Here is a 23,744-nt window from a genome sequence, read left to right on the forward strand (position 1 = left end):
TGAGTCAGATCATTGGTTAATCTAGCTCAGTACTGTCTATGCTGAATGGGATTGGCTTCAGACAGGAGTCTTTCCCACCCCTACCTGGAGATACCAGGGGCTGAACCTTGGACCTTTTGGAATGCATGTCATACTGGTTGCATTTGGAGGATCTTCCAAACCATGGTGATCCTCCAAACCATCAAGAACAATCCAAGGTCTCAAGCACTCCCTCCTCCTTCTGCCCCTCTCCCCTGCTGAACATGATTTAATACATTACTTCCAAGTAGAACCAAACTATAGTTTGTTATAATGTCTGAGCCAGTGCAACATGGTTTTAGTAAGCCTTCCAAATTATGGGTTGGATCCAGGGATTTGTTCGTTGTTGTTCAGTCGTTCAGTCGTGTCCGACTCTTCGTGACCCCATGGACCATAGCACGCCAGGCCTTCCTGTCCTGCGCTCTCTCCCGGAGCGTGCTCAAGTTAATCCTGGATTAATCAAGTTAATCCAGGGATTGCCTTCCACAAAAGGAAGGGAGCTTCCTATGGGCTCTGTTCATAGAAGGTCCCTCCACATAATTTTTGGGAACCCTCCTCTCCTTCACACCACAGCTCAGCCCATTCAGCAAAGCCTCCTGACTCTCTATGGAGCATCTCTTGACTCTTTATGTAGTATCTGGATCCTTTCCAGTCTGGACTCAGGCCCACTTTTGGGATATAATTGGTCTTGGTCAGCATGATGGATGACTTTCTTTGGGAAAGGGACAGGTGGAGTGTGACCCTTTTAATTCTTGTAGATCTCTTGGCAGTTTTCAGTACCATTGACCATGGTATCCTTCTGGACTGCCTCTGTAAGTTGGAAGTTGGGGGCACTATTTTACAGTGGTTCAACTCTTATTTGCAGGGTTGGGTCCAGAAAATAGCATTGCGTGACTGTGCCTCAACCCCCGGGCAGCTGAAATGTGGGGTGCCACAGGACACAATTTTGTTCACAATGTTATTTAATATGAAGCCATTGGGAACAGTCATTAGGAGATTTGGGGCAAGGTATCATCAGTATGAAGATGACATCCAGCTCTATTTCTCTTTGACATCTGAGCTAGGAGAGGCCATGCATGTTCTGAACTGGTTCCTGGATGCAGTTATGGGTTGGCTGAGGACAATTAACACTGTGCCAATTTTTTTAATCTATTTATTTTTTTACTATTCCTTGGGGAGGGGTGGAGGAGAAATTGCACCTGAAAACTGTGAGAAAGGGTGAGAATTTTGGAGAAATTTCTGTGTGCAGGGCTTCAGTAAGGAGGTGGCTGAGAGTGGTGATGTGCTCTTTCTTTTACCGTTTTTACCCCGTTCAGTCCTTGCAGCCTCCCTGGCTGCTTGAAATTTCTGAAAAGCCCCGTAGAGGACTTAGCCAGGACTTCCTCTCTTGGGGTTTCCCTGTGCTGCTGCCTGCTGTGTGCCTGAAAACTGAGCAAGGAATTCTTTGTCGTTCTTCTTCCTTCACTGTTCTTCTTTGTCTTTGTTGTCCTTCTTCATCTTCGTCTTCTCCTTCTTCTTGTTAAAAGGACTTGTAACAGCAACAAAACAAAATGAAAAATGCCTCACTCAGCTGACAGCCTTCTGGCAAAAGTCCTATTCGTGAGGAAGGCCTCGCTTTTGAGGAATCATTTCCTCTTGAGGAGTCCTCCTTTGTAATCCAGCACTCCTTTTCGAGAGAGCCCTACTGGCCTGTCTCACGAGATGAGCTCTCCTCCTCCTGTGGAACAGACCCATGATCAACCTATCATGGGGTAGGATCCAACGATGCCCTGTCACTGGCAGCGAGCACCGCTGGTTCCAGGTGTGCTCAGAGCCAGCCCTGACGGCATACCACCTGCTGGTCCCTACTGCCCGGGATGGCAATGTCTCTCTTCCAGGGACAAGTTCCCAAACAACCGGAAACACAAGTTGCTAGAAGGCACAACCTGCCCCTTCCAGACACTTGCATTTCTGGTCATTTGGGGGTTCACCCCTGGAAGTGTGACATTGCTGCTCCCAGCTGTAGGGGCTGCGCACGCAGCAGGGCCAGCCGTGCACACACCAAGAACTGGTGGTGCTGACCAGCAGTAGGAGGACATCATTGGATCCTACCCATGGGTGGTTCCTTGGTGACAGGCAGCAATGCATTGACCCATTCTTGCCAGGGGTAAGGGAAGGAACAAGGGAGGAAGAAGCATTCAAGCCTGTGACTTATTCCAGCCTCCAAACTGTTGACAGACCATTGTGTGGCTTATCAACTAATTTAGGATTTCTGTAACTGGTGTTTGTAGGTAACAGCAATAGGCCACAATTTAGAGATATAGTTCTCTGTACCCCAAATTTTCTGACTCCAATCCCCCAAGAGCAGTTTCTGCATGGTTTCAAAATTAGTTTGTGCTGCGGTCCTGTGGATCATGGCCAAGGTGAGAAATAATCTAATTAAGACAACTATTCATGAAAACTGGAAGTGTGGAATTTCTGCTCCCGTGTAGCAGCCTCTGTACTCTCACAGAGGATGGCCTGTGACCAGAAACCTGTTTCTGTAGGTACACAACTCACTGAATCAGGACTGAAACACATAATTCTATCAGCAGAATGTCCTTATGGCATTTTTTAAAATTTTGTGAAAAATTATTAAATTTAATTTTTGACATTCCAAAAGTATTTTTATTGAGGAGTTGCATGAAAATGATCCATTTTATAACATACCTTTTCATTAGTTATATTTATCAATATTAGTAAATATTTATCATATAGTCATATTTATCAATATTTGTAAATCAGAGATATTACAGATGTTTTAAAGATGTTTTGGTGAGTTGGAGAGGGAAAAATGCAATGTGGTTTTATTTCTAGAAGCAGTTCCAAATTTACTTTTTATTATGTATCGTTTCCAAAATGTCTCTTGTCATTTTTTAACCATAATTTCTTCCCTGGTTTTACTAATAAATTATGGTATGGCTGGTTTGGTTTTTAAATTGTCTTCATTTCCTGCTTCCTTTTTTCATTCTCTCTGTCTCCCCTTCCACATCCTTATGTAGCACACATCTTTTCCATATATTACATTTTTCTTTCTGTGATCTATAATCCTCTCCTTGTACATTTCTCACTACATATGGAAAACACACATACACACACAGGATAATATACATCTAAGGATATGATACTGTGCACGGTTACCTGGATGTAATACTCAAACTACGTGTTATGTTAATTACATCGTGGGCAGCTGACCCTCTTGCTCTCTTCTTTATCTGAAAGTAAGTGTGTGATCCTGATCCAGACTGGAGCCACTGCCCCTGGCCGCGGAGGCTGGTGGCTCCGATGTCAGTGGGGAAGTGGATCTGCTCCGGGTTTCAGTCCGAACCAGTCAGCTTCTCAGCTTGGTTAGTTGTTTAGAGATCTGACTGGTTTGGACTGAAACCCAGAGCAGATTCACTACCCCACTGACATCGGAGCCACCAGCCTCCACTGTCACATGGGAAGGGAAGATGAAACCCCCTCGTACTCCCAGCAGCTCCTTCCTTTCCAAAACCAGGGTTTCAAAAAGAAAAAAAAGCCTGTTTTGGCATCAGTGGAACTTTTCTTCTTAACCCTTGCACAGGGGGAGATAATTTAGAGAAGGAAGTGGCTGGAAGGGGGAGGTTTAGACGTCCTCTCCCTGCAGGATGGTCCAAATTTGGATCAGTGGCCTGCAGGCTTATTTTCAAGTTAAAAATAATAAGAAAAGGGTCAGCTGCATCCTACATAATGAACAGAACATGTAGTTTGGCCTTAAGAGCTATTGATTCATGTTACTTGTAATCAGTGCTAGTCCAATATATGTTGCTGCCTGGCCATATCCCCCCCCCCCCCCGCCTCCGCACTGCTAGGACCAACACTTTCAGCAAGTCTTGCTGCCACCTGCTGCCATGGTACTACTACCTGAAGCAGTTTTCTTCACCATCCAGCATGGCATGTAGAACCCTGCGTAATATATAACTCACTGTGTTCAAAGCTGCGGCCTAAACAGCAGAGGCTGGTGAGTGGTGAGGTGGTGGCGCCGCGCACTGGAAAGTGAAAGGCCGCTACTGCTGACAGAGGAACCCAATGCCCTTGTACTGCATCCTTATATCGATAGGTGTGCATTTGTTGTTCAATACTTTGTTCCTAAAGAGCCCAAGGAGAAAGAGAAAGGGGAAGAAAATGGAAGGAGAAGGGAGAGAAAATGGAGGGAAGAGAGAAAGGAGACCAGAAAATAACTGTAGGAAAGATTAGCTCACACTGCTATCTTTCCGGTCCCAGGCTAAGACTTTCCTGTTCTCCCAGGCTTTTTTTTTTTTAATTCAGTCTCCTAAATTATTTTAAAGCATTTTAGTATTTTTGTGTTTTATTATCCTGGTCCCTGCAAGGTTGTTTATTATCCTATTCCCTGCAATGTGACATTGCATTTATGCTGTGTTGGCACATCTATTATGCTGTGTTGGCACACCTATTAGTTTTATACTGTTGATTTTATTATGATGTTATTTGTATTTTTATCATTATTGTAACATGGCTAGAGGAATTTATTTCATGACGCATTTAATAAATAAAATCAATTATGTGAATAAAGGAATGGGTCGTTTATTTTTGACCCTTGCTTGCAACATCCTTTTACAAGGAACAAGATACAAGATCCTACCAGCGGCTATCGTAGGCAGAGACTGAGGCACAGGGTTGCTGGGTCAGTACAGTAGCTTACTCTGGGCACTATTGATCAATCAGCACTATGTGTCTACACTGCAGGGTGCTGACCTAACAGCCTCCATGCTTCCACTTCCATCTAGTGGCACCCACTGAAATGGCCCATCCTTCTCAGTCGCCACTCAGCAATATTGATTTCAACCCACTGGCCATGGCTGAACTTAACATAACTGAGAAATACGAATTCCTTCCCTGTTAAAATATATTTTTGCATTCTGTACTTAACTTCAGGATATCTATTACAGAGTACCTTATCTATTTCCATGTCTTGGAAGGGTGGGAAAGGTTAAGTTTTGTAAACCACCCAGAGAGCTTCAGCTATGGGGCGATATAGAAATGTTGATGATGTTCAATGGTGACATATTTACAGTTTCCATTTCATGAAGATGCCAGGGAGTGACATCATTTCTACTGTATCTCTTTTTGCATCTTAGCTGCAACTTCTCTGTATGGTGGAAATGTGAAAGGGGTTGATTGACCTTGACTTTTACCAGCCCTGTAGTAAAGCAAAGGTAACAAATGGTGTCATTGCTGAAACGGGTGAAACAATATTTTCAGTCATGGTTACAGTCGGAGGCAGAGTCTGGGGCACTGAACCAGAAACTAAAAGGGAAACCAAAATATTCAACATTTGCCCAGGATTTGGGATGATTGTTTTAACTCAGCTAAGTACGTTTTTGATCACAAAACCATGACCTCTCTGCTTAACAGTCCTGGTGATTTATAAGATTAAAAAAATAAGAGCGAGTTGTGAGTAATTTTATATACAGTTAAATATATATATATATATATATATATATATATATATAATTTGTTCAGCAGTTTTTTTCCCCTTTTGCTGAGCAACTCTGATATAATTGCAGCTTAGTATCCATGATTTATTTATTACTATTATTTACGCAGCTATGTTTTGGACAGATAAGTACTTCATTTGTCCTTGTTGTGAGTGTCCAGTGCTTTTATTATCTTTGTACATTTTACATAAATATATGTCGTATTGTTCTGTTGAAACTCAGGTTGAACGTAGAAAATTACATTTTACTGGGGTTATTCTTTCCTGCACACCATCAAAGTCAGCATTCTAATTTTAATTGATTTCAAGAATCCAGAATGGGTCCAGCTACAACAGCAATGTTTTGAAACAAACCACAGGTTTATTGGTGAGTGTGCAGGGACAGTGGAAGGAAATGTTATTGCTAAGTTGCATAATGCAATGGCAAATAAAATCTAACAACCAGATGCAGCATTGTTCTTCATTTCCATTTCAGCCACTTCCCACTTTGAAATACAACAAGGGATCATGCGTGCTTTAAGAGAGGGAGCGCGCACAAAACATCTGGCATGTTCAGGCCAAAAGCAATTGTAATATGAGCTCAGTTCAGTGAAGCCAGTGTTCAAATTCAGTGATTACCTGCAAGCGAAGCCTATGCAGCGGCCCTACATTTTATATGTTCATCCAAATGTTCAAATTAGTGACTAGCCTTACATATAAAGTAGCAGGTATTATTTTTTTAATAATAACAGCAGTACTCAACCAACAATAAATCCAAATCAGCTCCACCCACAAAAATATTATTAACACATGAACCTAGCTCCCACTGAAATCAGATCAGTATTCCATCAAGCTGAGGACTGTCTGCCCTGACAGCAGGTCCGTCTCCAGGATCTTAGGCAGGGCCAGCCCTCCCATTAGGCAGAGTGAGACAGCTTTTTGGTGCCACGAACAGGCAGCAAATGTTAAGTTATGGGTTTGTTATTATTGGGTTGGATCCAGTCCCAACCTAAGTCCCATTTATTTCAATGGGTCTACTCTAAAATGTAACTAAATCGGGATCCAACCCATTGTATTTTTAGTAATGGATGAGGGAGAGGCACTTGTGGGATGTTCTGCTTCTAGTGCCAAAATAACTTGGTTGGCCTTGGGTACTATGTAGGTTGACCGTGTGTGTGTGTGTGTGTGGCATTTGTTGCTCTGCCTCAGGAATTAAATGTCTTGGGCTGGCCCTTATCTTAGGCAGTGGTATTTCCCAGTCCTTCTGAACTAAAAATGCTGAGGACTGAACTTGAGACCTTCTACAACATCTATGGCTCTTCCTCTTAAAATTATAGGTGGCCATTTGTCCTCTTTTATAGAAGACAATCCTGTGTTTGAAGGGCTGTCCAGTCCATGTCCAGCTTAAAGATAAAGGCTGAAGGGCTGTCCATGTCCATGTCGATGTCCTTCTGTTTGAAGGGCTGTCCATGTCCATGTCCTTTTTTATAGCAGACAATCCTGTGTTTGAAGGGCTGTCCAGTGAGTCCATGTCCAGCTTAAAGATAAAGAAATATGAGAACTGTTGCTCATCACCAATGAATACCTGGACAGTAGACTGAACAGGCAGGTGCCCAGGTCACCTGGCCACTGTCTTCTGCACCATGGTGAGATTTACTCTTTAAATCATAATAATTATTTCTCGATTTGCATTTCTCTCTATAAATTAGCACATGCAAATGCCCTCTTTTGTTCCCCCCTTTTGTGCCCTCTTTTGTTCTCTCCTTTCGAGACAAAAAGTGGCACCCTAGGGTAGGTACCACAATCACGTATCCCTCAGTAAGAGCTGAGGAGGGTAGAGCTAAAACCACTGTTTTGGATCATCCTTTCTACAGTAGGTGCTTTACAGTTTTATTATAAATTCCTCATTATACTCTCGTAGTGTAGAAAACTAGTGTCCCCATTTTACAGCTGGAAAATTTATACTGAATCAATATGGTTGCGCCAGCTATTACTCTGAACACTGTGAATATTTGGGCCAGTCCTCCCTGCACTTTCCTTGTAGCTTCTGATTAGTGCTGCACTTCTAGGCTTCATCATGAGAAAATTAGTAAGTAAGGCACAATCCTATGCATGTTTAGACAGAAGAAAGGCCTACAATTTCCAGCATGCCTCAGCCAGCCATGGGTGTTGTAGGCCTTTTTTTCTGTGTAAACATGCATAGGATTGCGCCTTAATTAGCCTTTTACTAACCCACCCACAAGTCCCTTAAATTGTTTGAAGAAACACTGTTGAACCTCCCTCCCCATTTCTGGCTCCTGTCTTTCCTCTTCTCCATAGCTATGAGCTTTTCTTTCTTTAAAATGTTTTTTAAAAACAACAACAACAACAACATTGTATGATAAGTATTTGTCTCTACATGCATTTGATGATGGGTTTTGTTTTTCCTTGGAACTTATTGCCATAAATATATTATTCCAACATTAAAGTATCTTCACTGGCTTCTGGATTGTTTCCAAGCACAACTCAAAATCAGGTTTTCAAAGCTGTAAATGGCCCTGGGCCTTGGCATCTAAAGGACCATTTTCTCCCATAGGAACCTTCTCATTAATAATTGAGATCTTCCTTTAAGACCCTTTCCCACTGCCCTTTTCACTAAAGGCTATGTGGATGGTGACCAGAAAGAGGACCTTTTCTGTAATGGCACCCTAGCTGTAGAACTCTCTTTAGACACGTTCATCTGGTGACATTGTTACTTTCTGTTACAATAAAGCAAAACAATTATTGTATGATGGACCCAGAGTTCCTGTGAGTGAAACTGCTCGTGGAATAGTCCCACTGGAGAAGGGCGTGGGAGCAATTTCTGCTGATTCCTCCTTCCCACTGTAGGGGAAAGGTTGCGGGATCTTCCAGAACAGTGTGGGAGGTGAGTAGGGATCTACAGGAAGAATGGCAAATTACAGCGTTGCCACTGAGCTGAGCAGATGGAGTGGGCCCCACTTAGGTTGGCCACTTATGCATTGCCAAAAATAGAGGAAATGAAGCACCAAAAAAAGGACACAGATTTGCAAAAAATGTATATGCTAATTTGAAGCACTAAAAATATGCTAATTTATATATAGTGATACAGCTTTAGAAATAATCACCGTAATTTAAATAGAAATACAGTACATCTCACCATAGTGGGGAAGACTGTGACCAGGTGCCCTGTGTGCCTGCTCAGACTGCTGTCCAGGTGCACCAGTTCTCCCTTTGGTTCTTTCAAAAAAATTTTTTTCCTGCCACTATTGCATCTGCAAAGAGCTGTCCAGCAGAGCTGTTTCAAATAGTCAGGGGTCTTTTATTCACTAGCTCACAAGAGAAGAAGTTAAACCTCTCAACAGGCCGCTGTGAACAATTTGCTCAGCACTTTACAGACAAAATCGCTCAGATCCACTCTGACTTGATGCTATAGTTGATACAGACTCAGTGGATGTAACTGTGGCCCCTGCTTCTCCAGTGTTGTTGGATACTTTTCAATTTGTATGGCCTGAGGATGTGGACAGGATCCTGGGAGAGGTGAGAGCTACCATGTGTGTTCTAGATCCTTGCCCTTCCTGGCTCATAAAAGCAGCCAAAGGTGGACTGGCCGAGTGGGTAAAGGGAGTGGTGTCTCCCTTAGTCAAGGCAGAGTTCCAGCCTGCCTGAGGGAGGAGGTGGTGAGATCTCTGTTAAAAAAAGCCCCCCCTGAACCCCACCATATTGGATAATTGTCGGCTAGTTTCCAATATGCCATTCTGGGCAAGATATTGGAGCATGTGGTGGCCACCCAACTCCAAGGATTCCTGGATGAGACAGATTATCTAGACCCTTTTCAATCTGGCTTCAGACCCAGTTATGGGACAGAAACAGCTTTGGTTGCCTTGGTGGATGACCTATGCTGGGAACTAGACGGGGGAGTGTGTCCCTGTTGGTTCTGCTGGACCACTCAGTGGCTTTCAATACCATCAACCATGGTATCTTTCTGGGCCTCTTTGCTGGGATGGGACTTGGAGGCACTGTTTTATGGTGGCTCCGTTCCTTCTTGGAGGGGCGGGCCCAGAACTGGTGCTGGGGGACCTCTGTTCGACTCCCTGGCCATTAGCCTGTAGAGCTCCCCAGGGTTCTGTTTTGTCCCCCATGCTATTTAACATATACATGAAACAACTGGGAGAGGTTGTCCGGAATTTTGGGGTTCTGTGTCACTAGTATGCTGATGACACCCAACTCTACTTTTCCTTTCCATCTAATTCCAAGAAAGCTGTTGCCGTGCTAAACTAGTGTCTGTCGGGAGTAATGGACTGGATGAGGGTAAACAAACTGAAGCGTAATCCAGACAAGACAGAGGTGCTCCGGGTCAGTCAAAATAGGAATAGGGAATAGGATTCAGCTTGTGCTGGATTGGTTACACTCTCCCTGAAGACATACAGTCAGGGCCAGAAATATCGGAACAAGGATAACTGTTTTGGCAGTTGGCCTCTGTACACCACCACATTGAAGTTGAAAGGAAACACACCCAGATGGGAGTGAAGTCAGGACTTTTAGCAGTAATTCAAGGGGTTTGACAAAAGTGGGACACTAACCATTCAGGAAGGACAGCCAGTGGCATACACACACACCCATCGTTGGTGGCTCATAAGTAATGGAACGAATGGCTGACAAGCAGCTGCATGGCCAGGTGTGGCCTGTTTCCTGGGTACCCCATGACCAAGCAAGCAGATAAAAGGCCTGGAGGTGGTTCTGAGTGTTACATTTGCATTTGGTAGCTGTTCACTGGAACTCCCAACATGAGGTCCAAAGAAGTGTCCATGCGAGTGAAGGAGGCCATCAGTAGGCTGAGGAAACAAAATAAACCCATCAGAGAGATAGCAAAAACAGTGGGAGTGGCCAACACAACAGTTTGGAACATCCTGAAAAAGAAGGACTTAACTGGCAAGCTCAGCAACAGCAAAAGGCCTGGAAGTCCATGGAAGACAACTCAAGTGGATGACCGCAGAATTCTGCTCAGGGTGAAGAGGAACCCTTTCACAACATCTAGCCAGGTCAAGAACGCTCTTGAGGAGGTAGGCATGTCATTGTCAATATCTACAGTCAAGAGACGGCTTTATGAATGTAAATACAGAGGCTTCACAACAAGGTGCAAACCACTGGTAACGCTCAAGAACAGACAGGCCAGATTAGCCTTTGCCAGCAAACACCTAAAAAAGCCTGCCCAGCTCTGGAATAAGATTCTTTGGACTGATGAAACCAAGATTAACTTGTACCAGAATGATGGGGAGAGAAAAGTATGGAGAAGGAAAGGAACAGCTCATGATCCAAAGCATACCATATCATCTGTCAAACATGGTGGAGGCAGTGTTATGGCATGGGCATGATGGCTGCCAATGGAACTGGGTCACTGGTGTTTATTGATGATCTGACTGCTGATAAAAGCAGCAGGATTCATTCTGAAGTGTATAGGGCTATACTTTCTGCCCAGATTCAGCCAAATGCTGCCAAACTAGGACAGGACGCCGCCTCATATTGCAGATGGATAATGACCCCAAACATACAGCAAAAGCTACCCAAGAGTTTCTCAAGGCAAAGAAGTGGGATGTTCTTCAATGGCCAAGTCAGTCACCTGATCTCAACCCAATAGAGCATGCTTTTCACTTACCGAAGACAAGACTGAAGGCAGAAAGACCCACAAACAAGCAGCAACTGAAGGCAGCTGCAGTAAAGGCCTGGAAAAGCATCTCGAGGTAGGAAACTCAGCATTTGGTCATGTCCATGGGTTCTAGACTTCAGGCAGTCATTGACTGCAAAGGAATTTCATCCAGGTATTAAAGGCGATCCTTAAGTTTGAAATGATGTTGGTTTGTTCCATGACTTATGAGCCACCAGCGATGGGTGTGTGTGTATGCCACTGGCTGTCCTTCCTGAATGGTTAGTGCCCCACTTTTGTCAAATCCCTTGAATTACAGCTGAAAGTCCTGACTTTGCTCCCATCAGGGTGTGTTTCCTTTCAACTTCAATGTGGTGGTGTACAGAGGCCAACTGCCAAAACAGTTATCCTTGTTCCGATATTTCTGGTCCTGACTGTAGGTTTGCAGCTTGGGTGTACTTCTGGATTCAGCCCGGAGTCTGGATGCCCAGGTTTCCGTGGTGGCCAGGAGTGCATTCGCACAGTTCAGGCTAGTGCACCGGCTGCACCCGTTCCTTAAGATGTCTGACTTGGCCATAGTGACACATGCCTTAGTTACATCCTGTTTGGATTACTGCAATGTGCTCTACGTGGGGCTGCCTTTGAAGAGTGTTTGGAAACTTCAGCTGGTTCAAAGAGCTGCTGCCAGACTGTTGACTGGCATACAACTCCCCTGCTAAAACAGGACTCCCAGTCTGTTTCTGGGCACAATTCAAAGTCCTAGTCATGACCTATAAAGCCTTATATGAATATGGCTCAAGTCCAGGTTATCTGAAAGACTGTATTCTCCCCTATGAGCCTGCTCATGCCCTGAGATCTTCAGGGGAGGCCCTTCTTGTGGTACCACCACCAACACAGGCTCACCTAGTGGGAACGTGGAAAAGGGCCTTCTCAGTGGCTGCCCCAAGGTTCTGGAACTCCCTTCCCAGGGGGGCGAGTGTGGCACCCTCCTTGCTATGTTTCCACAGGCAAACAAAAACTGTTTTGTTCTGGCAGACCTTTGCAGATAGATAGTCAGGACTTGTGAGAATATGATGGAGTGGTACTATTGTTTATGTTGTTGCTTTCTTTTAAAATTTTGATATTTTATACAATTTTAATATTATTGATGATTTAATTATATTTTTAACTTTTGTATATTTCTATTTATTATGTTTTAACTGTACAAGTTTTTAATGTTATAAAGCCGCCTTGAGTCCCAGCATTGGGGAAAAGGCAGGATAATAATAATAATAATAATAATAATAATAATAATATTGTCTTTAAAGATAAAGTCATGACTAACTTAAGTCCCATTGATTTCAATGGGTCTAATCTAAATATGACTAAGTCTGGATCCAACTCCATAAAAACAATAACAAAAAATGTAAAAGACAAAATTAAACACTAACAATTAATGTAAGTTAAAACTGAAATGGCATGAAAGGAAGACAACAGCCATAAAATCCAAAACTGCAGTAAAATCACAAGTAAAACAGCAAAAGCAGCATAATAAAACACCATTCATTAACATCTGAGAATAAGACTGGTTATGTCTTGTGCCTAAATGTTAACTGAGAGAATCCCACACTTAAGAGGGCCACAACAGAAAAGGGCCTATTTCTGGTGCTCCCCCTCCCTGCCCCACGGGTGGGTGGTTCCTGGAGCAGGACAGATCATATGGAAGCAGGCAATCTTTAGGATACTCTGGTCCCTAGACATGAATAGTTTTATAGGTGAAGGCCAGCAGTTCAAATTGTGCCCAGATACACATCTGAAGCCAGTGTAGTCGTATTACATACTGCCAAGATATGTTCCCAGTGCCCTGTGCCAGTCAGTAATCTGGCTACCTTATTCTGAATCCATGGCAGTTTAGCCATCAAGGGCAGCCTCATATATGACACGTTGCTGGAATCAAGTCTGGATGTTACCAGGGGTGCCTCTACTCTGGGGCGGGTGCGAGTCGAGGTCCCTTGTGATAGATGACACAGTCGCAATTTTGCAGCCATCCGTGGTTTTCGCCCGGAAAAGGCGGAGTTCCAAGGAGTCGTTTTACTGTGATTCTTTGGGCTTGCTGTGGGTTGGTTGAGGGCCGTCTGTTCTTTCCCCGACCTGACTTCGCATCATACAGTGGGTGTGTTGTAGGCGTGTGTAGTGCCTGCGTCAGTCTTTGATGCCCCTTTGTTCCCCCACCCCTTCGCAGCTGTGCAGTTACAGAGGCACAGAGGGGCGTTTTCATCTATTTAATATCACACTTCCGCACATTTTTGAAGCTTCATATCTTTGCTAGGGGTATACGAAAGTCACTTACCTTTTCTCGCAGCTTGTTCGCGGTGGGGGGGAGCGCTTCGCTGCTCCCCCCACGAAGTTCAGGCCAGGGGGGGGAGGCTTCCCGCCTCGCCCGGCTGAAATTCAGGCCGGGGGGGGAGGCTTCCCGCCTCGCCCGGCCAAAATTCAGGCCGGGGAGGAGGCTTCCCGCCTCGCCCGGCCGCGAACACGAAAGTAAAAAAAACAAACAAACAACGTCCCCTGATAGGCTACGTGACAATTCACGTAGCCTATCACGGCTAGATCTGGAAAGTCAGCCGTGATAGGCTACGTGAATCGTCACGTAGCCTATCACGGGTGACTTTTAAAAAAAAAAGCGCGTACGCGAATGGCGGCCCCCATAGGGAGCCGCCATTCGTGTTCCTTATTTAGTTGCTGTAGTCTACGTAAATGTTTACGTAGACTACGGCGAAAATAAGGGCAACGCAAATAGCGTTGCCCTTATTTTCGCCGTAGTCTACGTAAACATTTACGTAGACTACAGCCACCAAATAAGGAAGGGGAATGGCGGCTCCCTATGGGGGCTGCCATTATCCGTACACACTTTTTTTTTTTTTTTAAAGTCACCCGTGATAGGCTACGTGACGATTCACGTAGCCTATCACGGCTGACTTTGCAAATCTAGCCGTGATAGGCTACGTGAATCGTCACGTAGCCTATCAGGGGACGGTTTTTTTTTTTTTCATTCATTGCAATGGCAGGGGCGGCAGCCGGTCGAAAGACCGGCTGCCGCTCCCGCCCCGCTCGAACACCGGACGAACCGCCAGCCAGACCCGCCGCCGGGAGGGACATTCAGGGAAGGTAAGTCTCGTCCCGGGGGGTGCGGGGGGGGTGCGGAGGATTTCTCCCCGAAACTTGTTCGGGGGGGCCGAACACGTTGGCGCTCGGCCCCCCGAAGTTTCGGGGAGAAATTCTCCGCCATCCCTAATCTTCGCAACAGTTGCTTTTGGACTCAGTACCCAAGGGCTGGGGGATCTTGTACCCAAGTGCTGGGGGGGAGGAACAACATCACTCCGGCCACCATTTCGGAGTGATGGCTAGGCACGTAGCACTCACGCTTGTGAGTGCGAACCATTGCGAGAGTCGCAGGCTGGGGAACTGTAAAACCGATGGTGCGGAAATGTTGTTGTTCAGTCGTTCAGTCGTGTCCGACTCTTCGTGACCCCATGGACCATAGCACGCCAGGCCTTCCCATCCTGCGCTCTCTCCCAGAGTGTGCTCAAGTCCATATTAATTGCATCGGTGATGCTATCTAGCCATCTCATCCTCTGCCGTCCCCTTCTCCTTTTGCCTTCAATCTTTCCCAGCATCAGGGTCTTTTCCAGGGAGTTTTCTCTTCGCATTAGGTGGCCAAAATATTTGAGCTTCAGCTTCAATATCTGTCCTTCCAAAGAGCACTCAGGGTTGATTTCCTTTAGGACTGACTGATTTGACCTCCTTGCAGTCCAGGGGACTCGTAAGGGTCTTCTCCAGCACCACAGTTCGAAAGCATCGATTCTTCGGCGCTCAGTCTTCCTTATAGTCCAGCTCTCACAGCTATACGTTGCTACTGGGAAAACCATAGCTTTGATTATACGAACCTTTGTCGGTAAGGTGATGTCTCTGCTTCTTACTATGCTGTCTAGGTTTGCCATAGCTTTCCTCCCAAGAACCAAGCGTCTCTTAATTTCATGGCTACAGTCACCATCTGCGGTGAACTTGGAGCACAAGAAAGTAAAATCTGTCACTGCTTCCATTTCTTCCCCTTCTATATGCCAGGAAGTGATGGGGCACAAAACACCCACTTTTTACCTAAAAAGGGATGGAAAGACACAGCCGAGCCCCTCAAATACAAAACAGCAACTGAAGTGTCGCACCCCCACACTCACGGGACTGCACAGCTGTGCATTTCAGTAAAATGCAAAAAAAAGAGGGCACGGCGAGTCTCTTAGGGAAGCGTGCAGTACATCACAAGTGTATAGCAGGGCATGCTGACTCGAAGCCGCATTGCTGCGCAGTTGCGACGGGGTGGGGAGTCAAAGCGGTGCCATATAGATGGAGCCCAGGGCCTGGATAACTGTAGCAAGGCTTTCTCTGCGCTGGTGCACCTGGCTAAGCTGATGATGAGGCCTGGATGGTGATGGCTTTCTTTGGCAAGGCTTTCTCTGTGCTGGTGCACCTGGCTAAGCTGATGATGAGGCCTGGATGGTGATGGCTTTCTCTGGCAAGGCTTTCTCTGCACTGGTGCACCTGGCTAAGATGATGAGAGGTGCTTCATAGCATCGGTGCCACTCGGCAGTCCAATGTCAAGGCAGATCTAGCCACACACGCAAGCTGTGGACTTGGTCCTTGCCTGGAAGCTCCCAGTGTGTATTTCTACAGTGTGTGTGGTGAATAAAACACACGGAGCCACTGTGGGGCAGAAGCAAGTCTGTGCTCCTACTGTGATATGTGAAGTGATTCTCAGAACCCGTCTCAGCATGCTGTCTACTGGACCACCTACCCTGGCTGTAAATCTAACAGCTATACCCTTTTTCACCTTGGCCCTTCACCTCAATACCAGCCATGCAACATCTTGGGTGATTCAAGGTTCACAGCTCAAAGGTCAATGCGGAGTGAGCATCACACTTCTGAGCTCTGTACGAGAACAAGAGGATTCAGAATGTCACTATTGCAAATTTCACAATGTCATAGAGAAGGCTGACTAAAAGTTTGCATTTTCAAAAGTGTCCATGGTTTTTCTGCTATTATTAAGGTCTTATTAAGATACTTTTCTATGGGGAAAAATAATGACGGTACATATATATGTAAAAAGAGAGAGAATATAATTTGTAAAATGCTGGCAAAGTGTTCTCAACCTTACAGATTGGGTAGCATTTCAAATAAGGAAAATGTCACTTTCCTATGGCCATGATCCAGTGTTTGGAGCAATCAACACACAAGTGATAGAAAACACTTGTCTGTGCATGCATATCTACATGTCTCAGCCAATTTATTTAGGCATTTTTATACCACATTTTAGAGCCAATGGCCCTCCCAAAGTAGTTCATAATTGAAACATAAAATCAATTTAAAATATAACACATAAACTAAATTTAAAACATGCAAATTAAAAATAATTTAAAACACAAAACAGTAGTCCTCTGATATAATACCCAGACAACGCAGCTAGCGCTAACATTATAAATCAGCAATCTTATTGAGTTAAAACCTGATTGGAATCACCCAGTCTTTAAGGCCTATTTAAAAACAGCCAGAGAGGGAGCTGAAGGTACATCCCAAGGAAGGGAATCCCAGAGGGATGAGGCCACAACTTAAAAGGCCCTGCCTCTTGTGAGTGCCAACGTGATATATCTTAATGGCAGGTGTGTAAGCAGGGCCTCTGTAGTTGTTCTCGAAAAAGGGGGGACCATAGCTCAGTGGGAGAGCACATGGTCTGCATGCAGAGGTCCCAGGTTCAATCTCCAGCATGTCCAAGTAGGGCTGGAAAAACTCTTGCCTGAAAGCCTGGAGAGCCCCTGCCGGTCAGTGTCAACCATAAGAGGCTAGAAGGACCAATGGCTTGACTCAGTATAAGGCAGCTTTCTATGTTCCTAGCCTAGGCTGCTTCATCTATCTGTAGGTGGTCCTTCAACTAACCTGAACTCGAACCACCTAGGGCTTTAAATGTAAGCACTAGCACTTTAAGCTGGGCCTGGAAATTCACCAGCAACTAGTGTAGTAGGTACAGAATGGGTGTTAAACGGTCCCTTTGCAAGCAACCAGGCAGCAGCGTTCTGCAACAGTGAAGCTTCCAAACTGTCTTTAAAGGCTGCTCAACACAAATTGCATTACAGTGGTCTAATCTGAATGTAGCCAGTTCAAATGCATACGTTCAAAGTGCTGATTTTAGTCTGCATGGTTTAGGTCCAGAATATCATAGTGAGTTCTTTTCCAATGCTCTGATGCCTTAGTGTTTGAAGGTAAAACTAACAGGTACCAGGGGCAGAGGGATTTCAGATATGGCACCCACTCTTTGGAATTTGCTGGAGCTCTGGCTCATGGTTTTTAGATGGATAGCAAACATTCTTCTGTTCCATGGAATTTGGGGTGGCAAGTGTCTTTAACTTCTTATGAGTTGCTGCGCTGAAGTCTTTGGTGTCTTATATTTTGTTTATTGCAGTGTGGTTTAAACTCTGTTTTTACTGATTTTTTTGGAGGCAAAGTTGAGGGCTTCTTTGGGCCATAATGGTGGCACATAAAGATAAGTGAATGAATAAATCTATGTGAGAATAAATAGACACAACTAAATTTAAAAAGTATGTTTCTGAAGATGTCAGGCTGTTTCCATGTCAGGACTTTACCTCTGGATATTGCTCATTTAGGAATACACATAGCTGGACAATGCATAACATTTCAGTGTTTAAAATATCTTCTCCCTACGATTAGCAACAACACTTGAAAGATAGTAAGTGGCCATGGAATCTCACAAACCAACATTTAAAAGCATCAGTGACTCTAACCCATAACAGGTCCTTGTTTGGGGAACATGCTCAAAAAACATATGTGCATTTAAGAGGTCTTGAAAGAATTTACACCCATGGACCATTACCATTTCCAAACACCCTGCAGCTTTACCAGCCCAACATATGCTGACTGTATATCACCACAAGCTTTTTACTAAAGCCCCTTTGACTGGAGTGCTTTTAATACCCACTTTCTCAGCTGAGCTCAAGAGTGATTTGTTTTACATGCCACATTAATCCTTTCCACATTTTCTGGATGAGGCAACCACAATTCCACTTGTGAGGTGTTTCTAAAACAGAGTTATAGGAATAAAGCAGCGGGGTCCCTTACTTGACAACTTCCCTCCAGGCAGCTGACAAAGTGGCTATCATGACCAGGTACTGCTGTTTAAAAACCAGAATTTGTGCCCAGCAATCAGGGTGGGCTAGCTTCAGTGGCTGGTAGGAGGCGCAATTATCGGGGGCTATTCTGTCACAATTAAAACTCTGTAGGGTGCTTTGTAGATTTAATGCCCAGTGAATATTGAAGCAGATTAATAAAACTGAGTTCTTTTTTTTTTTATAAGGTTGAGATGAAATGCAAGAGAGAGCAGACAGGCTGCAAATGTAAATCTCAGCTTCATAAAATTCAAGACGTTTATGCCTCACACCTACATGATGGTAGAAAAGAGCTTTTTTTTTTATAAATAGGCAATTAGCGTTCAGTACCCTGGCTTTTATTATGTGGTAATTTTACAGTTTTTTACTCTAAGGAGTCACACACATACACACACAAAATCAAAGAGCAAATGAATTTCTGTTGTATCCATTTATGAGCTTTCCACATTTACAATGTTGCTACCAAAGCAGGTTTCTGAAATTCAGTGTTGTCAACAGGCCATTGGAATAGGCCCACCAATTATATAATGGTTTTTTACGTGTCAGCGCTGTGCTAATTTTATTAACAAGTGTGTATTATACTCTTTTTTATGTGTTAAACTTGACTGTACAACCAGCTAGAGGACCAAAGTTATACTTCCAACCAGTTTTAATTTATGGCCCTTTCCCTGTAAAATTTAACTTGTAAGCTCAATAGTAGGAACTGAACTATAAATTTAAGTGAAGCTAGCCTCACATATAACTGAGGTTAAGTTTGTAATTCTTGAATGAAATCCATGTATCACATTATATGCACTTCACTATCCTCTTCACAAATAATGTATACAGTATGGAAAATAAATTGTAATCTAATTGAGGCTTTTATTTTTAATTAAAAGGTTTAATTTTCATACATTGAAAATCAAACAGCATTGAGCAACAGCATGAGTATCACCAGAGGCAGCATTTATTTCCGAGAAGCAACTATATTTCTGATAGGGTGACCACTTATGAATTATAAACGAGAGAGAGAGAGAGAGAGGAAATATACCACCAAAAAAGGAGACAGTGATTTTACATAAATTGTGCATATGCTAATTTATATGTATAGATTCAAATTTAGAAATTACAATGATAATTTTGCCACGCTAAAAATTTGCTACGCTAAAATTTGACCAACTCACTGGTCATACGCACTGAGTAGCTATTGTTATAAATGATTAACAGTGCAATCCTATAGTCTCTGAGAGGGTGTCCCAATGCCATAGGAAAGGTTGGATCTGCCCCTCTGAAGGCAGACAAAGAGGTCTGACCTCAGAGGGAGAGATCCAACATCAGAACTCCCCTCCCAATCCCTGTGGAAATTTCAGCAGCCCTAACCTATCTGCTGTCAGATTTCTGACATTGGAGAGGGGAAAAAGGGGACACTGCTTTGACTAGTTTTGATGACACTGCTGTAGTTATTATGAGGTATAAACAAGTAACCACAATTATAACAAATGGTCCTAGATACATCTTTTCTTTTCTTTTGCAGTTGAACGTTTTCTCTTTCATGCATGTTTCAGGCCATTCATTTTCCATCTGTGTTTTTTTTTCTGTGTGATTTATGAACTGTGCCTCCCAGTCAGAAGAACTAAGAGGGACAAGAATATCAACAACAGTAAATATTATGTGTAGCAGCCGGGAAGGAGGAGATAAGGAAGTATCCTATGCCAGGCCTAAAGTCAACACTGGTACAGCTTTGGAAGAAAACCTGCTTCCTTACTATTGAATTGTGCCTTACTACTGCTGCTTCCAGCTATAGCATTGATAGCTGTTGTGGGTTTCGAAATCTATTTGAAGGAATATGAAAATTGCAAGTATCTTCCACCTGCAGGTTTTTAGTAGATTTAAACAAAAAACAAACAAAAAAACCTTTTGTTAGTGTAATGGACTGGCTTTTCTAGCATGCTTTGGACTTCCAGTTTCTAAATTCTTTAATTCTTTCTATTTCTGATAGGGCATCATTATACATTCACTTACATTGGTGATCTTGCCTGGCCCATCTAACTGTCCATAATGACAACTGAGGCAAAGGAAAAATTAAGGCTGCCATACAGTAAGGAGTGATTCAGGCTTGATCTACACCTACAGCAAAATAAAATGGGAATGAGGTGGTATAGTTTTGAGGTGGCAAAATGGATTCTACCATTTTAGATTGCAGGTAGAGACTCACATTCTGGAAAATGGGGGGGGGGGAATCCCTGCAAGTAGAAAAGGTGTGCAACAGCAAATGAGCTGGACTAGAACTTCTCCCTGATGTGCTCTTTTTAAAAAAGCAACAACTAGGAGTTATCTGTTCTTTAAATGTGAAGAGTATTCAAAAAGGTATTGTCCCAACCTGCAATCTGGAACAATAGACTCTATTCTGCCACCTCATTTTGCTACATGTAGACCAGGCCTCATATGTTCTCATGCAGCTGCAGCAGTTGGCTGGGTCCAAAGTCTATCCTGATAATGTCTGCAACTCAGTAATATGCTGTGGGTGGATGAATGTTGGTGTAATTCTTCTAAACACAGAAGTAGAGGTTTGGTCTTCAATTAGTCCTCACATCCAAGATTACCCTACTTATAAGAATAAACCAGTCACATGAGAAGTTATTTTTGTAGTAAGCATCCTGCAGTAATGTCTGAATATCTTGTCCTTAGCTATTTGTGCCACATTATCCCTAACATCTATTGACACTATCTGAGTGGCACATTCATAGGATAGCTGACTGGGGAATGCTGGGAGTTGTAGGACTTCTTTTTTTGACCAACAGGCATAGGATTGTACCCGTAAAATCTTTGTAGGTCTACCATAGCTACCTTTAGAAGAGTCATCTCCATCACACTGCTGGTCCCTAAACCTATACTATACTATATTTGTTTTTGAATGAAAATATTTAAAATAACGTTGTTAAACCAGTATGGTGTGTAAGTGCAGCCTTCACCAACCTGGTGTCCCCCAGATGTGTCAGACTTCAACTCGCATTATTTCCAACCAGCTAAAAATGATGGGTGTTGCACTCCAACATATCTGGAGGGCACCAGTTTGGGGAAGTCTGGTGCAGTGGTTAGTGTTAGATTAGGACTTAGGTGACCAGGATAAAATCTCCTTTCAGCCATGACCTTGGGCCAGTCAATATCAGTCAGCCTAAACTACCTCACAGGGTATTTTTCATGAGTAAAAAACTGGGGGATTGGCTGAACCATATATGACATCTTGAGCTCTCTGAAGGAAAGACACTATATAAATGTAAAAATAAATAAATGTAGGATGTGTTCATGCAAGACATTATCAATAGGCGATATGAAAAAGAGTACTTCAAATACATAGCAGAAAAATAAACAGATAAGCTTGCCCCATTATAGTGATTTATAATGGGTCTGTGATAAGAGTACATAATGTGTATCATACAAAATTCGCCATTTAACATGCTGAACATATAGTAGAAGCCCATAGCGACTGTACGAAACAAGGGGGTAATATGGCATCTAATGGAAGACAATTTCCTGTTTTTAATATACACCCTAAACAAAGAAAGCCTCCCCATTTTAGATTTGCTTTTGTGTGCTGAAGAAACATGAACCAATTAAATATCATAAGCATATATTAACAAAGAGTTTCACGGCAACTGAAAGCCTAGTAGATTTATTTAGTGATGGGCAAACTCTCACAGCTCACCTCAGTTTACAATAGTTTATTTTCAAGTTTTTCCTCTGTGAGCACAGAAAAAAACCTAACCTCGAGTGTTTTTGAGCACTTGCAAAACTGCTCACAAAAATATTTGGGTTAAGCGTGCTAGCCCAGACATCCCCTTCTGAAGCACGGGGGGGGGGGGAGTGTTCACTAGCACAAAAGAAGGCTTGAAAGATATGACACTCCTGGGCAAGCTCAGGAATATCATTTCCTGCCAGGGGTTATGGAAATGGTAGTTTTTGTGGCACGGGAGGCAGGTAACACAAACTTCAACTCTCATGCTTCACATCAGGAGCAACCTTTCTAGTCAAGGGTGAGGCCTAGTTTGGCTGCTCCTTTAGACTTTAGAAAGCCTTGCTCTAGGTGACCCCTTTCTCTCTTTTTTTTTTTAAAGAGCAACTGTGTGTGTGTCTGCTTCTGAAAGGAAAGAGGGGACTGGCCATGTGTCCTCTTTTACAGAAGACAGCCCTCTAATTGAAGGCATCCACAATTCCATTTTTAAAATAACCATAACAACTGCTGCCCATGACCAGCTAGCACCTGGACAGCAGACTGAACAAGTAGGCGCACAGGTCACCCAGTCACACTGTGGTGAGATGTACTGAATTTCTATTTTAACTTCAATAATTATTTCTAAATTTCCATCCAGACATATAAATTACCATATGCATATATTATGGGAATCACTGCCCTCTTTTGTCCTCTTTTTTTGCTGATGCATTTCCTCTTTTTTTGATAATTCATAAGTGGCCACCTTACAGGGAGGGCCGACAGGTGTGGGTGAACCCCACTGAGAGCCAGACCTGAATGTCAAGGTGTCTGGGATCAATTCCCAGTAAACTGTTTTTTTTCAAACCTAGATATATTGTGGCATAAGCTTTCTTGGACCAGGATCTACTTTGTCAAATGCACCATTACCCTCAGTTCTCCTAACTTAATGCATAAAACAAAGTGAGGTTCCAGGCTTGTAAGTGATTTTTTTTTTTTTAATTCAGGCATTAACTTTGAATTTTCAGATCTCCAAATCTTTGAAGAATAGGCCTTCTCCAGCCTGATTTCCCTGCACACAAGCATAAATTTCTTCACTGGGCAGTCTTGGAAGATGCAAGCAGCCCCCCCTCCATACCTGAGCATCTCCTGCCTCTGCATTTCTCAATCGGAGGAAGCAGAGGGTTAAATGCCTCCCTGCAATGAAGGGCGACACCTCTGATCCCCCACCCCACCAAGCTCAGGAGCAATGTCAACTTTTGTTCCAGAGCACCCTATGGGGCTCAATGGGGCTTACTCGAGGCTTGCAGACTTACAGGGTGATCTGATGTCTACTCAGTAGTAAGTTCCATTGAGTTCAATGTGGCTTATTCCGAAGTAAGTGAGTGCCCAGGATTGGGGCGGGGAGAAAACATTACAGCACCAGTTACGCTAGAATGTGTGTGTGTGTGTGTGTGGGAGGTTTGCAAAGGCACTCAGTTGTGATCCTTAATTTTTTTTTTTTTTTAAAAAAAGCCAAAGTAGGGGATAGATGGAGGTAAAAGTTAGTGTCATTTGAAGGGAGAGAACAACCCCCTGCTCGGTGCAGGAAGCCTGATTCTCTTGCGGTCTCCAATCCAATATTCTTATCAGGGGAGACCCAGCTGAGCTTCCCAGATAAGACAAGAGCTGGCATTTCCAGCCATTTCCTTGCTAGTGATAAAGCTTTGAGTG

This window comes from Heloderma suspectum, chromosome 5 (assembly GCF_057233095.1).
Source record: "Heloderma suspectum isolate Gila_16-S chromosome 5, 16-S_ref, whole genome shotgun sequence".
Taxonomy (NCBI): domain Eukaryota; kingdom Metazoa; phylum Chordata; class Lepidosauria; order Squamata; family Helodermatidae; genus Heloderma; species Heloderma suspectum.